Source organism: Ixodes scapularis, unplaced genomic scaffold (assembly GCF_016920785.2).
Source record: "Ixodes scapularis isolate PalLabHiFi unplaced genomic scaffold, ASM1692078v2 PGA_scaffold0__279_contigs__length_252992795, whole genome shotgun sequence".
In the NCBI taxonomy this organism is placed as follows: domain Eukaryota; kingdom Metazoa; phylum Arthropoda; class Arachnida; order Ixodida; family Ixodidae; genus Ixodes; species Ixodes scapularis.
Genome location: NW_024609835.1, coordinates 86,742,650 through 86,758,180, shown reverse-complemented (window position 1 = coordinate 86,758,180; position 15,531 = coordinate 86,742,650). Strand labels below are relative to the sequence as shown.

At 46.4% G+C, this 15,531-nt stretch overlaps 2 non-coding genes across 2 annotated transcripts; both read right to left on the bottom strand.

The window, feature by feature from the left end:
• Window positions 1-7,135: 7,135 nt before the first annotated feature.
• Window positions 7,136-7,208, bottom strand: Trnav-cac. The gene has a single exon. It is a non-coding gene; the product is annotated as a tRNA-Val (tRNA).
• Window positions 7,209-14,298: 7,090 nt separating this feature from the next.
• Trnat-ugu lies at window positions 14,299-14,371 on the bottom strand. Its single transcript has one exon. It is a non-coding gene; the product is annotated as a tRNA-Thr (tRNA).
• Between the last annotated feature and the right edge of the window lie 1,160 nt (window positions 14,372-15,531).

Here is a 15,531-nt window from a genome sequence, read left to right as displayed (position 1 = left end):
CCGAGGAGCTTCAGGCAGTTTCTTTTTTGATGGCGCCTCGAAACCCAATGCCCGTGCACCCGTACCATGCCCAAGGCCCGTGCTCTTGATAATCACGCGTAAGCGGGTGCGCCTGGCCACGCCCTCTTTCGTCCACCCGCCGATACATGACAGGTGTGGATAACTAATATAAATGATTACGTTAATATTACGCGGTAGCTTTCGCCACCTAGTCTGCCGTGACTTTATAGAGTTTTTAATTTAGGTAGGAATCGATTGCTTAAATGCACGCGTGAATTCTAAATTCCAGTGGATACCATGCACAATATGCAATATAAAAATAAAACCGCTTCATTCAACAGAGGAAAGAAGGGGACAACCGTGCGAGATAATTGAGTAACGCACAAATGGTTATTGACCGCAAAGACAACTATAACAAAGATAAACGTTCTGCAGGCGTTCCTAGAAATGTGTACTCCACTTGGCCGTAAGGACGAGCGAAGGAGGCAAACGGTATTAGCGCACACATAGGGAGAAGGAAGGAGATACAAGATACAGCTGTAATACCATTTAGATATTTAATTACCAACTACCAAATAGACCTCTAGCTATATTACCCAAGCATCAAGGAGAATGCAGGGGTTTGTGATCCACGCGCCGCACGTGCTGGCGTCAGCAATAGTAACTTTTCTAAAGCAGATACCTAAAACAAATGGCATCTTGCACGCGCGTTCGTCAAAGCTTTTTTGGGTTATTTACTTCGAATCTTTTATGCGGGAAAGGCGTGAGCGTGTGGTGCGTGAACACCAATCCCATGCATTCTCCTTGATGCATTTCCAGGCTTCCTTTCTTTTCAACACTTCTCTCTTTCTCTCTCTCTCTCTCTCCTTGATGCTTGGGTAAAGGTCTATTAGCGGCGAGATGTTTTGGTGGCGCCCTCCTATGGTTCCCTCTCGTGACGTCATTACCTCGCGAACAGCAAGTTCGATGGTGTTTATAATGAGCATGGTGGAAGCTTGAAATCATTGCACTCTGAAACAAACACAGCCAACACCGTCAAAATTAAAGTTCTTCCATTCCTCTTATTTCCGTGGACGAGAAATTCTTTGCTGACGTCATAATCAGCATTCGGCCAATCGTGGAGGGCCGATCACAGCGACGCTTTCGATCGCGCACGTCGCCAATAGCATGTTTCACATGCAGAGGTTTTGGCCGTGGAGCGGCGCAATTTCTGCCGTCGCGACGCTCTGGCCAGCACCAGCGGTTGAGCGGCACGAGCGCCGCGACGGCAGAAATCGCGCCGCTCTAGGGCCAAAATGGCAAAGCAAAAGAGGCCCTACGAGAGCGAGCTCGACGCTTCAAGCGTTCAGACAAACCCGTAATGCATGCACGCTAGTGAAGTGAAAGCGTCGTTCAAGACAGCTCGTTCGTGTTTGTAGTGTCAGCTCGCTCGAATGTATGGGAGACAAGAAAAAGCCTTTCCGCGACGCAGCTGACGCTCAAGAGACGCTCGAAACACTCTCGACGTGGTAGCGCTTTCACCGTTTCACCTTCGCCACAGAGAAAGAACGTCGGGAACTCCACGCGGTGACAGCAACAACACGCCGCATTCGCACCCCGCCACCTTGGCTGACGTTATTGCGGCTGCCAAGTCGTGCGTCTTGCCGAAACCCCAGTCGCAGTCGTTGTCATTTTTTTTTTTTTAAACGTTCGAAGCTACTAATAGGTATATAAATATGTAAATTAAAGTAAAGCTATTTTCTTGTGGTACAAATATGGTACAATTATGGTTCCCTAATGGTACAAATATGATGCGTGCTAATGGTACAACACCACTGCGCCGGCTGGCGGGTGTTGTGAATCCAAACAGCTGTGCCGCGATAGAGCTTCAGTGGCCACTCTTTGCGTTTACTGAATTCTTTTTTATTTATTTATTTCAATACCCTCAGGGCCATTACAAAGGGGGTTGACATAAAATATAGGCTCTGCATAAAATTCAAACAACAAGGCAACTTGGTTATAAATATTAGTACGGCATAATCCAAGCAAAAATGAGTAGTTAGAGCTTTTTTAAACAAATCTATTGATGGAATAGTTAGTAATGATGCGGGAATGTGGTTACTTCATGTTGATCGAGCGAACTGGTGCCCACAGAAAGTAACTCGAAGGAAGGCTGACAAGCGCTGGTGGCGGTCGTCGAATCGAGTGCATCTGTGTGCGACGTGGCTCTATTTATGCGCAGTCATGGTACATTCGAGAATTGTCAGCGCATGGCCGGAACGCTCGAGAACGTTCAAGTTTCCACGTGACGACCGGCCAACAACAATACGTGATAACAGGCTTCAGGTAGAATGAAAAGATGGCGAGAAGCGACGGTTCAAAAGGAAGATGAAAAAAGACAGATGGGCGCCAAGCCAAACCAAACGAAACAGCACGTGGAAATATGAAAAAAAAAATTGGGTTGTGTCTGTGTTTATACAGACTAGAACTTGGTCTGCCTCACAGGGGCGACGAGTCTCCCAGCTGTAGATGAGAAATTTAGCCAGTGCGGTACAGCCGCTAGCCTGGGGTCTTTAACATGCATCACGCAGTAGTGATACACGACCGCACGCCGGTACGATGCTCATCCAGATCGAAACGGGCAGGGGTGGGGCTCGAACCCAGGATCCCTGGGTTCTGCAGCGCGAGCTTTCGCTCCACGTGCTCCGAGCTGGGGTGCTATCCTGGTCACAAACGGTCACGTTCGTGTTTCTCGAAAACTCCTCCCCCCTACGAACCGGGCGCTCCTATTGGCCACAGCCCGCGTGATAATTCCACGCGGTTCCCATGGGAACGTTCGCGAAACACGAAAGCAACTGTTTGCCGTAACTGTCGCTCTTCGAGTTCGGACCGTGACGACAAAGTGACGTATGACCACGTCCGACCTACGTAGCACACAGCGGAAGTCGCGTCACTAGATTAACTGCGGTATTACTCGACACACCCTACTCTCTGTTTCACTATGAGTGCGAGCTAGTGCGGGTGTAGGAGCTACACGAACGTGCTCCGGGCTTTCAACGTTCCTGTCGAGCAGGCGCGCTTGCGCAGTGCAAGCCAACGTTCGTGCAAGATCGTTCGGGGTGATGCGCTCGTGCTTTTAACCTCTCTTTCTATTGCACGAAGGGGAACAAGCTTTGGGCAGGATTCTAGAGCGTAGAAAATGGCGGCGATGCTTGTTGCTCAACGATGGCTCGACCAACACGTACAATGACGGGTTTTCCGCGAGCACCCGGTTGCCTTCGCGATGCACGACGACTGTTTCTGACGACAATACCGCTTGTCGAAAAGCACTGTGTGATCGCAGTGTGACAACGAGAGACGGCGACGATGAGAGATGATGACCGTCGAGCAGCAGCTACTAATTGAATCTTACTGAGATTTTTCGCAACGGAGAACTACAAGGGCGCGGTTTCCCCCGATGATCACATAGCTAATGCCCAGTGGATGGTGATCAGAGCCGTGACGGCCGTCGTGAGTACCGCTGTCAACCGGCTGGGAAGAGACGGTTGGGTCGACAAAACCCCGGACCGAGGCAGCTGAGGCATGTGCGAAAGAAGGCTTTCGTTGCCACCATGACAAGCACACCGACGTCTTCGGGTGCGTTGACTAAACTTAGACTCTAACTAAACCTTCGTCACCGTCATCATCGGTCTGAAGGAGACCGTCACCATTCTGAAGGTCTCCAACACTTTGCCGCAAACACCATTTTGCCATTAACAACATGGTGGTAAGTTGACGTTTAAACTTCAGGGTTTCTACCGCTTCGAAGTTAGTGCACGCTTAGTACCTATGTCTTCAGTTGACAATTTGTTGCGGTCTGTAGCTACTGTCAATCACGCAATAAAATCTGGATGGGTTGCCGATGGCATTTTGTTGTATCAATTAGATATTTTACCTTTTCACGCCAAGCTGCTGGAATTGCAAGTCAGTCATCGGAAAGTCATAAGAACACTTTTCGATGCCCTGCAATAAACTACGAACAGGTCTGTCCTAAAATGAATCGTTACTTGTCTAGACAGCAGCAGTTTAGTCTGACAGAGTATGGTAACATTGTTACCCACAGTAGACGAGAAATTTAGCCAGTGTCTTGTGGATGGTTGTCATCTTCGTGACCAAGAAAAACAATAAAAATAGAATTGTTCTACATTCAACACACGTGTGTTTAATGTAAAGGTTATTATAGCAATTAAATAGATTGTCGTTTCAAAAGTTACAGTAACTCGTTGAAATTAAAGAGTAGTGTGAGCTGGATTCTTGAAATTTGCCTGTGATGCAGAGCAAATACGCACTGTTGGCTTATCACCATCAAGCATAAACGACAAGCCGCGGCAGAGTAGATGTGTGAAGGAAAAGCGAGCATATGTACTAAAGAAAGAACTGCTACGTAACGTGAAGAATGTCAGCAACTATCTTGCCATTGTGGTACGAGCTCAGTGGCTATGCACATGCTTATAGCAGCCTGTGAATGTAGGTTGCTTACTTATGTGGCAAAGCCAGGGGGGGGGGGGGGGGGGTTATGGGGCTTCGCTCCTTCCCTCCCCAAATCCGGCGGGCCCTAGAATATACACAAAAATTCCGACACCATCCCCCCCCGCACCCCAAGTCATGAACATCCCAGCCACCTCAACCCCCCTCCATCCTCACCCCCTTAGAAGTTCCTGGCTACGCCACTACTATCAACAGCACTCAATAGATAGTCAACATTATCAAGATAAACGAAATTTCTTTTATTTTATGCACCATATAGACAGTGTTTTTGTCTTTATATGCATGCAGCCAAAGCACACACTGTAGAAAACACTTGTGTGAAGCCTGCGTTCACAATGCGGTCCCCGTCAAACTTTCAAGGCGTTAACGAATTCCACAAATTAAATTTTCAACGAAACGAATTCGTTTTGCAAAACGCTGGCAAACTTACGTTGCGTTTTACATCATTCACCTTTGTCGTCCGATGAATCAGTAGTCAGCACTACACAAACTTCAATGAGCTTGTCGTTTGTTTTCTTGCCGTTGGGGCGATCGCTGGCGGTCGTGGCGGCGGCACAATTCTTTCTCAGACCGTTGGCTGCTGCCTCCGTGCTCGCGGAAACGTGGTTCCCTTTGTGTCAAGGTGAGGTTTTGAATCTTAATGCACGGCAACGCTGAATAAAGGTCTATTACCGTCTTCATAATCTCAGCAACGCTACGGTACGAGCCACAACAACACCACCACTTTCAAGCTTCATAACACCGGCACAAATAGAAGCCAAGTCTTGCATCTCGCCAAGCGTTACACCGGAGACGTTAAACGCCAGCTCACTGTGCTCTTCGACCCGGTCCTGCCGCCGAATGGGCTCATCCAACAGCACGAAAGTAGTCGTGTGCACGTTGATCAAGTGACCGATCGCATGTCAAACCCCAGCCGCGGTCGATCCGACGAGCATTGCGGCCATGTTCTTTCGAGCTTTAACTCGCCAAGGGTACGGTTGTCGAGTTAAAACAATGCAAATAGTCCCGTGCATTCTTGTTCTTACGTCATTTTGTCGTCACAACCCGAACTCGAAAAATGACTGTTAGCGGCAAACAGAGGCTTTCTAGTTTCACGAACGTTTCCATGGCAAATGGCGTTGAATCGTCACGCGCAATGAAGCCAATGGGAAAGCGAGGTACCTATGTAGGGACGTGTAAAAACGTAAAAGCCGTTTTTTTTTTTGTTTTTTTTTGCACGAGCTATTTTGCAAATAAAAATAAGTAAAAAAGACTGCCCGAGATTATGCCGTCGCGTGCATTTCTTCAGCGCCGAAAGAGAAGAGCATGGCTTATGGAAACTATACCGGCATAATCACTGCAGTGAGCAAAGGAGCAAAGCATTATTAAAACTGTCCGAAGAAACTTTCCTGCATCATCCACAGAATGCTCACAACCGTTGCACTCTGCGTCGATCCCATGACTTGTCACATACTCCCACAGAGTCGTCGTAAGCTCTGTATCCATTTGAAGTCTCCTTCACAGGCAAACAGGAAATTTCATTAGCAGCTTATGTTCACGGCGGCTTCACAAAGGATGATCGGTGTCGCAGCGCACCTTCACGTAATATATTTTTTTTTCTCGTAATGCTATCCGTATCGTGCAGAAGCAGGGAAAGCAACGACGCAAACGAGACACAAACACCACAAGGTCGTTACCGCGGTTTTCGCCATGTTTGTTTTCAAATACCGTAGCGAAGGACTTCGAGAAAACAAGCTGAGATATCTTAGCTAAATTTACTTTACATCATAATTATTGAAATAATCTTTTGTATTTTATAAAAGGATAATGTTATTTTTTTCCGTTTCCTTCCATTTTCCGGAAGGTAGCCTTTCCTCCGTTATTCGCTCGTTCTAATTCCCGGAGGAAAAAAAGAAGAGAACAAAAAGAACAGGGGGAAATGCGGGGAATTCTTCGCCCCAACTGCGTGGACACGTCATCGTGACGTGGGGCATCGTCAGATTCCAGCTGACCGCGTGCGTGAACCCGAACGTTGGGGCGGAGCCTCAAACAAGAATCATTCTAGTTTGAGGCTCCGCCCCTTCTTTCTCGATACGTCACAACTCGAAAGGTACCCGTTTGCGACCAGAATAGCACCCCTGGTGTGCGCTAGACCACTCGGCCACCGATCCCCCTGGAAATATGAAACGGGGCATAAATAGCGTTTTTCGTCTTCGGGTTTAATTTTTATTTTCACGTCCGTGACATCATTTCCTGAACGAGGAAATTTTATTTTTCATTTTAAACTCACCCTACCAAAAAAAAAACATGTTTTTTTTCTTCAAGTTGTTTTCGATTTTAAACGGAAAAGCACACAAAAGAAGATCAAGGTTAAGCCGGATGGCTCCAACAGGAAAATAAGCAAAACCCAGTGAAGACTTTGGGAGCTTTGAACCCTTGAATTAGGGGTATAAAATTGGAAGGGCAACCCTATACGAGGACCCACGGAGGACAATGTAGACACAACCATCACAACAAGATACAACTTAGCAAACGTTAAAATAGTCGTTGACAAAAAAAAAAAAAAAAAAAAAAAAAAAGAAGAACCAAGAAAACGCAGAATTTTGTTAATCAGCAAAAGCGGGAAAAAAAAAATAAAAAATGAAAAAGATGTTTCCGCCCGGGATCGAACCGGGGACCTTGCGCGTGTGAGGCGCACGTGATAACCGCTACACCACGGAAACCGGGGTTGGAGCATTGCTCGAAAAGCGAGATTTTGATTCTGCCGTTCCATCTAACGTTTTCCATTTGTGTTGTGGGCTTGCTTTTGTGGTGTCAGAACAAAACTAAAACGATTGACAGTAATCTTAATCGTGCGTATAACGTCGGAGTGCGCAAAATGTATTTGTAGACGTCGTATATATGTCCATGCGCCGACACTCCAGCACCCTTTCGTATACCTAATAACAAAACAAACCATCCCTACCCAACACAAAAAAAAAGATATATATATATATACAGGGTGTCACAACAACAAAAAAAAAGATACCGGGTTTTTTTCACCGCAAAAATAAACTAGGCATCGCCGAACGCTCATTCTCTGCCCAAATGTAGCGCTAGAGGTCACAACAAGATGCCAAGGTTTTAGCCCGGTCTAATAGCTTAATAAAAAGTTATAAGTGATTTTCTGAAAAGTTCAATGGGAAAATGAAGCCCGTTTTTGCCCGTTTTCTGTTTTTGGTGCCATAGAGCCCCATGTATTCGAAAACTCCGTCGGCCGCCATTTTCCCGTTGAAATACTCAGAAAATCACTTATAACTTTTGAATATGGTATGGGATCGGGCTGAAACTTTGGCATCTGGTTGTGACCTCTAGCTCTACCTTTGGGCAGAGAATGAGCGCTCAGCGATGCCCAGTTTATTTTTGCGGTAAAAAAGACCGTGCAAATTTTCTTTTGTGACACCCTGTAGATATACGAAGTGAGCAATCGCCTTCTGCTTACTCCGATTTTATGCGCAAGATTAAATTTACTTTTTCTTTTCTTTCCGGTGGGGTTGCAGTTTAGTGTTTTAGCGCTCGGGTTTTCTTTACCGCACATTCATCGTGCTTTCGAAAGGATCTTCGGAAGCTCCATACGTCCTGCGTTCAATTTCTATTTATGCCGGTTTTGATAGTAACTGACATCGTACCCACGTGCACTCGTGTAATCACTACTGCATTATTTAGTCCGGGTAAATTATGTTCCACGCGCCACACGCGCACGCCTTTGCCGTATAAAAGCTGCAATGTAAATAATCAAAATAAAGTGTTGACGATTTAGGCATTTTGTTTTAGGCATTTGCTTTAGTAAAGTTACAACTGCTGAGGCCAGCACGTGCGGCTCGTTCTTGGGAAGCTCCTCCCACTCATTCCACTTTAGCGGTAAGCATCTCCAACACCTTCCCACGAGGTGGAAAGAGCTTGGAGGATCTTCCACTGAACTCTTAACCTGCCACCTACCATAAATGGCAATACTTTTTACTTAATATACTTGAACCATCGTATAGAAGTCTAATGCCTCCACTGTATTATATAGAGCTGTTTTTTGTTTATTGATTACAATTTGTTTTAGAGAGAAGCCGTCGGAACAACACAAATGGGGTCTGCGCAAGTGAGGTATACGGCCAGGCGGACCCTATAGTATAAACGCGGTAAAGGCAACAAAATAACATTAGTATACATAGACACATAAGCACAAACAACGCTCTTTCAATGGTCACACAAACTGGTTATTTACCTTCCAGTAAAAACTAGAATATCATGATGAAAATAATCCCTGGAGAAGGGGAACAAGAGGGATGAAGGACAAACACAAATCTCCAAACACAGCTAGGTGACTGGTGAGCGACCGAAAAAATCCGCCTGGTCCGGGTATCGAACCCGGGACCTCTCCATTACAAGTGGAGCGCTCTACCAACTGAGCTAACCAGGGGTTAGACGTCAGTAGAGCAAACGGGTTTTATCAGCTGCCACCAGTCTAACACCAACAAGGGTGAAGCTTGCAATTTAATGTTATAATTATAATGCAATTAAATGCAAAGGGGCAAGCGAGCTGGACAATAATGATGAAAATAATCCCTGGAGAAGGGGAACAAGAGGGACAAGGGACAAACACAAATCTCCAAACACAGCTAGGTGACTGGTGAGCGATCGAAAAAATCCGCCTGGTCCGGGTATCGAACCCGGGACCTCTCCATTACAAGTGGAGCGCTCTACCAACTGAGCTAACCAGGGGTTAGACGTCAGTAGAGCAAACGGGTTTTATCAGCTGCCACCAGTCTAACACCAACAAGGGTGAAGCTTGCAATTTAATGTTATAATTATAATGCAATTAAATGCAAAGGGGCAAGCCAGCTGGACAATAATGATGAAAATAATCCCTGGAGAAGGGGAACAAGAGGGACAAGGGACAAACACAAATCTCCAAACACAGCTAGGTGACTGGTGAGCGATCGAAAAAATCCGCCTGGTCCGGGTATCGAACCCGGGACCTCTCCATTACAAGTGGAGCGCTCTACCAACTGAGCTAACCAGGGGTTAGACGTCAGTAGAGCAAACGGGTTTTATCAGCTGCCACCAGTCTAACACCAACAAGGGTGAAGCTTGCAATTTAATGTTATAATTATAATGCAATTAAATGGAAAGGGGCAAGCGAGCTGGACAATAATGATGAAAATAATCCCTGGAGAAGGGGAACAAGAGGGATGAAGGACAAACACAAATCTCCAAACACAGCTAGGTGACTGGTGAGCGATCGAAAAAATCCGCCTGGTCCGGGTATCGAACCCGGGACCTCTCCATTACAAGTGGAGCGCTCTACCAACTGAGCTAACCAGGGGTTAGACGTCAGTAGAGCAAACGGGTTTTATCAGCTGCCACCAGTCTAACACCAACAAGGGTGAAGCTTGCAATTTAATGTTATAATTATAATGCAATTAAATGCAAAGGGGCAAGCGAGCTGGACAATAATGATGAAAATAATCCCTGGAGAAGGGGAACAAGAGGGACAAGGGACAAACACAAATCTCCAAACACAGCTAGGTGACTGGTGAGCGACCGAAAAAATCCGCCTGGTCCGGGTCTCGAACCCGGGACCTCTCCATTACAAGTGGAGCGCTCTACCAACTGAGCTAACCAGGGGTTAGACGTCAGTAGAGCAAACGGGTTTTATCAGCTGCCACCAGTCTAACACCAACAAGGGTGAAGCTTGCAATTTAATGTTATAATTATAATGCAATTAAATGCAAAGGGGCAAGCGAGCTGGACAATAATGATGAAAATAATCCCTGGAGAAGGGGAACAAGAGGGACAAGGGACAAACACAAATCTCCAAACACAGCTAGGTGACTGGTGAGCGATCGAAAAAATCCGCCTGGTCCGGGTATCGAACCCGGGACCTCTCCATTACAAGTGGAGCGCTCTACCAACTGAGCTAACCAGGGGTTAGACGTCAGTAGAGCAAACGGGTTTTATCAGCTGCCACCAGTCTAACACCAACAAGGGTGAAGCTTGCAATTTAATGTTATAATTATAATGCAATTAAATGCAAAGGGGCAAGCGAGCTGGACAATAATGATGAAAATAATCCCTGGAGAAGGGGAACAAGAGGGACAAGGGACAAACACAAATCTCCAAACACAGCTAGGTGACTGGTGAGCGATCGAAAAAATCCGCCTGGTCCGGGTATCGAACCCGGGACCTCTCCATTACAAGTGGAGCGCTCTACCAACTGAGCTAACCAGGGGTTAGACGTCAGTAGAGCAAACGGGTTTTATCAGCTGCCACCAGTCTAACACCAACAAGGGTGAAGCTTGCAATTTAATGTTATAATTATAATGCAATTAAATGCAAAGGGGCAAGCCAGCTGGACAATAATGATGAAAATAATCCCTGGAGAAGGGGAACAAGAGGGACAAGGGACAAACACAAATCTCCAAACACAGCTAGGTGACTGGTGAGCGATCGAAAAAATCCGCCTGGTCCGGGTATCGAACCCGGGACCTCTCCATTACAAGTGGAGCGCTCTACCAACTGAGCTAACCAGGGGTTAGACGTCAGTAGAGCAAACGGGTTTTATCAGCTGCCACCAGTCTAACACCAACAAGGGTGAAGCTTGCAATTTAATGTTATAATTATAATGCAATTAAATGGAAAGGGGCAAGCGAGCTGGACAATAATGATGAAAATAATCCCTGGTGAAGGGGAACAAGAGGGATGAAGGACAAACACAAATCTCCAAACACAGCTAGGTGACTGGTGAGCGATCGAAAAAATCCGCCTGGTCCGGGTATCGAACCCGGGACCTCTCCATTACAAGTGGAGCGCTCTACCAACTGAGCTAACCAGGGGTTAGACGTCAGTAGAGCAAACGGGTTTTATCAGCTGCCACCAGTCTAACACCAACAAGGGTGAAGCTTGCAATTTAATGTTATAATTATAATGCAATTAAATGCAAAGGGGCAAGCGAGCTGGACAATAATGATGAAAATAATCCCTGGAGAAGGGGAACAAGAGGGATGAAGGACAAACACAAATCTCCAAACACAGCTAGGTGACTGGTGAGCGACCGAAAAAATCCGCCTGGTCCGGGTATCGAACCCGGGACCTCTCCATTACAAGTAGAGCGCTCTACCAACTGAGCTAACCAGGGGTTAGACGTCAGTAGAGCAAACGGGTTTTATCAGCTGCCACCAGTCTAACACCAACAAGGGTGAAGCTTGCAATTTAATGTTATAATTATAATGCAATTAAATGCAAAGGGGCAAGCGAGCTGGACAATAATGATGAAAATAATCCCTGGAGAAGGGGAACAAGAGGGACAAGGGACAAACACAAATCTCCAAACACAGCTAGGTGACTGGTGAGCGATCGAAAAAATCCGCCTGCTCCGGGTATCGAACCCGGGAACTCTCCATTACAAGTGGAGCGCTCTACCAACTGAGCTAACCAGGGGTTAGACGTCAGTAGAGCAAACGGGTTTTATCAGCTGCCACCAGTCTAACACCAACAAGGGTGAAGCTTGCAATTTAATGTTATAATTATAATGCAATTAAATGCAAAGGGGCAAGCGAGCTGGACAATAATGATGAAAATAATCCCTGGAGAAGGGGAACAAGAGGGACAAGGGACAAACACAAATCTCCAAACACAGCTAGGTGACTGGTGAGCGACCGAAAAAATCCGCCTGGTCCGGGTCTCGAACCCGGGACCTCTCCATTACAAGTGGAGCGCTCTACCAACTGAGCTAACCAGGGGTTAGACGTCAGTAGAGCAAACGGGTTTTATCAGCTGCCACCAGTCTAACACCAACAAGGGTGAAGCTTGCAATTTAATGTTATAATTATAATGCAATTAAATGCAAAGGGGCAAGCGAGCTGGACAATAATGATGAAAATAATCCCTGGAGAAGGGGAACAAGAGGGACAAGGGACAAACACAAATCTCCAAACACAGCTAGGTGACTGGTGAGCGATCGAAAAAATCCGCCTGGTCCGGGTATCGAACCCGGGACCTCTCCATTACAAGTGGAGCGCTCTACCAACTGAGCTAACCAGGGGTTAGACGTCAGTAGAGCAAACGGGTTTTATCAGCTGCCACCAGTCTAACACCAACAAGGGTGAAGCTTGCAATTTAATGTTATAATTATAATGCAATTAAATGCAAAGGGGCAAGCGAGCTGGACAATAATGATGAAAATAATCCCTGGAGAAGGGGAACAAGAGGGACAAGGGACAAACACAAATCTCCAAACACAGCTAGGTGACTGGTGAGCGACCGAAAAAATCCGCCTGGTCCGGGTATCGAACCCGGGACCTCTCCATTACAAGTGGAGCGCTCTACCAACTGAGCTAACCAGGGGTTAGACGTCAGTAGAGCAAACGGGTTTTATCAGCTGCCACCAGTCTAACACCAACAAGGGTGAAGCTTGCAATTTAATGTTATAATTATAATGCAATTAAATGCAAAGGGGCAAGCGAGCTGGACAATAATGATGAAAATAATCCCTGGAGAAGGGGAACAAGAGGGATGAAGGACAAACACAAATCTCCAAACACAGCTAGGTGACTGGTGAGCGGCCGAAAAAATCCGCCTGGTCCGGGTATCGAACCCGGGACCTCTCCATTACAAGTGGAGCGCTCTACCAACTGAGCTAACCAGGGGTTAGACGTCAGTAGAGCAAACGGGTTTTATCAGCTGCCACCAGTCTAACACCAACAAGGGTGAAGCTTGCAATTTAATGTTATAATTATAATGCAATTAAATGCAAAGGGGCAAGCGAGCTGGACAATAATGATGAAAATAATCCCTGGAGAAGGGGAACAAGAGGGACAAGGGACAAACACAAATCTCCAAACACAGCTAGGTGACTGGTGAGCGATCGAAAAAATCCGCCTGGTCCGGGTATCGAACCCGGGACCTCTCCATTACAAGTGGAGCGCTCTACCAACTGAGCTAACCAGGGGTTAGACGTCATTAGAGCAAACGGGTTTTATCAGCTGCCACCAGTCTAACACCAACAAGGGTGAAGCTTGCAATTTAATGTTATAATTATAATGCAATTAAATGCAAAGGGGCAAGCGAGCTGGACAATAATGATGAAAATAATCCCTGGAGAAGGGGAACAAGAGGGACAAGGGACAAACACAAATCTCCAAACACAGCTAGGTGACTGGTGAGCGATCGAAAAAATCCGCCTGGTCCGGGTATCGAACCCGGGACCTCTCCATTACAAGTGGAGCGCTCTACCAACTGAGCTAACCAGGGGTTAGACGTCAGTAGAGCAAACGGGTTTTATCAGCTGCCACCAGTCGAACACCAACAAGGGTGAAGCTTGCAATTTAATGTTATAATTATAATGCAATTAAATGCAAAGGGGCAAGCGAGCTGGACAATAATGATGAAAATAATCCCTGGAGAAGGGGAACAAGAGGGACAAGGGACAAACACAAATCTCCAAACACAGCTAGGTGACTGGTGAGCGATCGAAAAAATCCGCCTGGTCCGGGTATCGAACCCGGGACCTCTCCATTACAAGTGGAGCGCTCTACCAACTGAGCTAACCAGGGGTTAGACGTCAGTAGAGCAAACGGGTTTTATCAGCTGCCACCAGTCTAACACCAACAAGGGTGAAGCTTGCAATTTAATGTTATAATTATAATGCAATTAAATGCAAAGGGGCAAGCGAGCTGGACAATAATGATGAAAATAATCCCTGGAGAAGGGGAACAAGAGGGACAAGGGACAAACACAAATCTCCAAACACAGCTAGGTGACTGGTGAGCGATCGAAAAAATCCGCCTGGTCCGGGTATCGAACCCGGGACCTCTCCATTACAAGTGGAGCGCTCTACCAACTGAGCTAACCAGGCGTTAGACGTCAGTAGAGCAACCAGGGGTTAGACTGACGTCTAACCCCTGGTTGTGGACGTCTAACCCCTGGAGCTAACCAGGGGTTAGACTGACGTCTAACCCCTGGTTAGCTCAGTTGGTAGAGCGCTCCACTTGTAATGGAGAGGTCCCGGGTTCGATAGCCTGACCAGGCGGATTTTTTCGGTCGCTCACCAGTCACCTAGCTGTGTTTGGAGATTTATGTTTGTCCCTTGTCCCTCTTGTTCCCCTTCTCCAGGGATTATTTTCATCATTATTGTCCAGCTCGCTTGCCCCTTTGCATTTAATTGCATTGTAATTAGAATATCACCACGCATAATTATAAATGTCGACGCAATAGCAAACGGATAATGACGAAGAACAAAACTCCATTCTATCACGATATTTAAAAAAAATCGACTGCATCACTTTAATTGCGTCTTACATGACCAAGAAAGCCCGTAAATAAGTTGTTCCTCACCTGTCGATCGTATCCATACGTCCCACACGATCCATCACGAAAACATTTTAACACAAACTTCAAAAAGTCTCTCTCTGACGAGAGAGGTCATCGGCCAGTGTCATCGTTGACTAGTTGCCACACACGTCAGTCAAGCCGTAGCAGGACTTGTTTCGCGAATCTACGTAAATGCCGTAGTATCAAGCGAACACACACACACAAAAAAATCTACCCGAGACTGCGGTGACGACAAAAAAAAAACGATGGGTAGGACAAAACCACACACTCACACACACGCGAGAGCAGCACCAGCAGTGTGGGACGAGAGGCTTAACATTGTCGACCCATCTCTTCCTCGTGTGCGCTCCCTCCCAGCGGCGATGAATGGATTTTTTTTTTCGGTTCTTTTCCCTTTTGAAAGGTCTCAGCGTACCTATGCATGCAGTCAGCAGCTCACACGCAACATAAATTTACCAGAATCAGAGCCCGTACGAGGGAAGATGTCGCATCGGAAATTCGGAGCCGGTTCATTCGAAAAGTGTGGGGAGCTGCGGTACTGCGCGTAATCCTGCGGTTACGGGGATAATTAAAAATATAAATTTGGTACTTTCAACCTTGGTAACGCGTTGTATATTACGTTTATATTATATATACAATGAATTATACAACACTGCGCTTTTAAAACGTGTATTAATGTCGGAT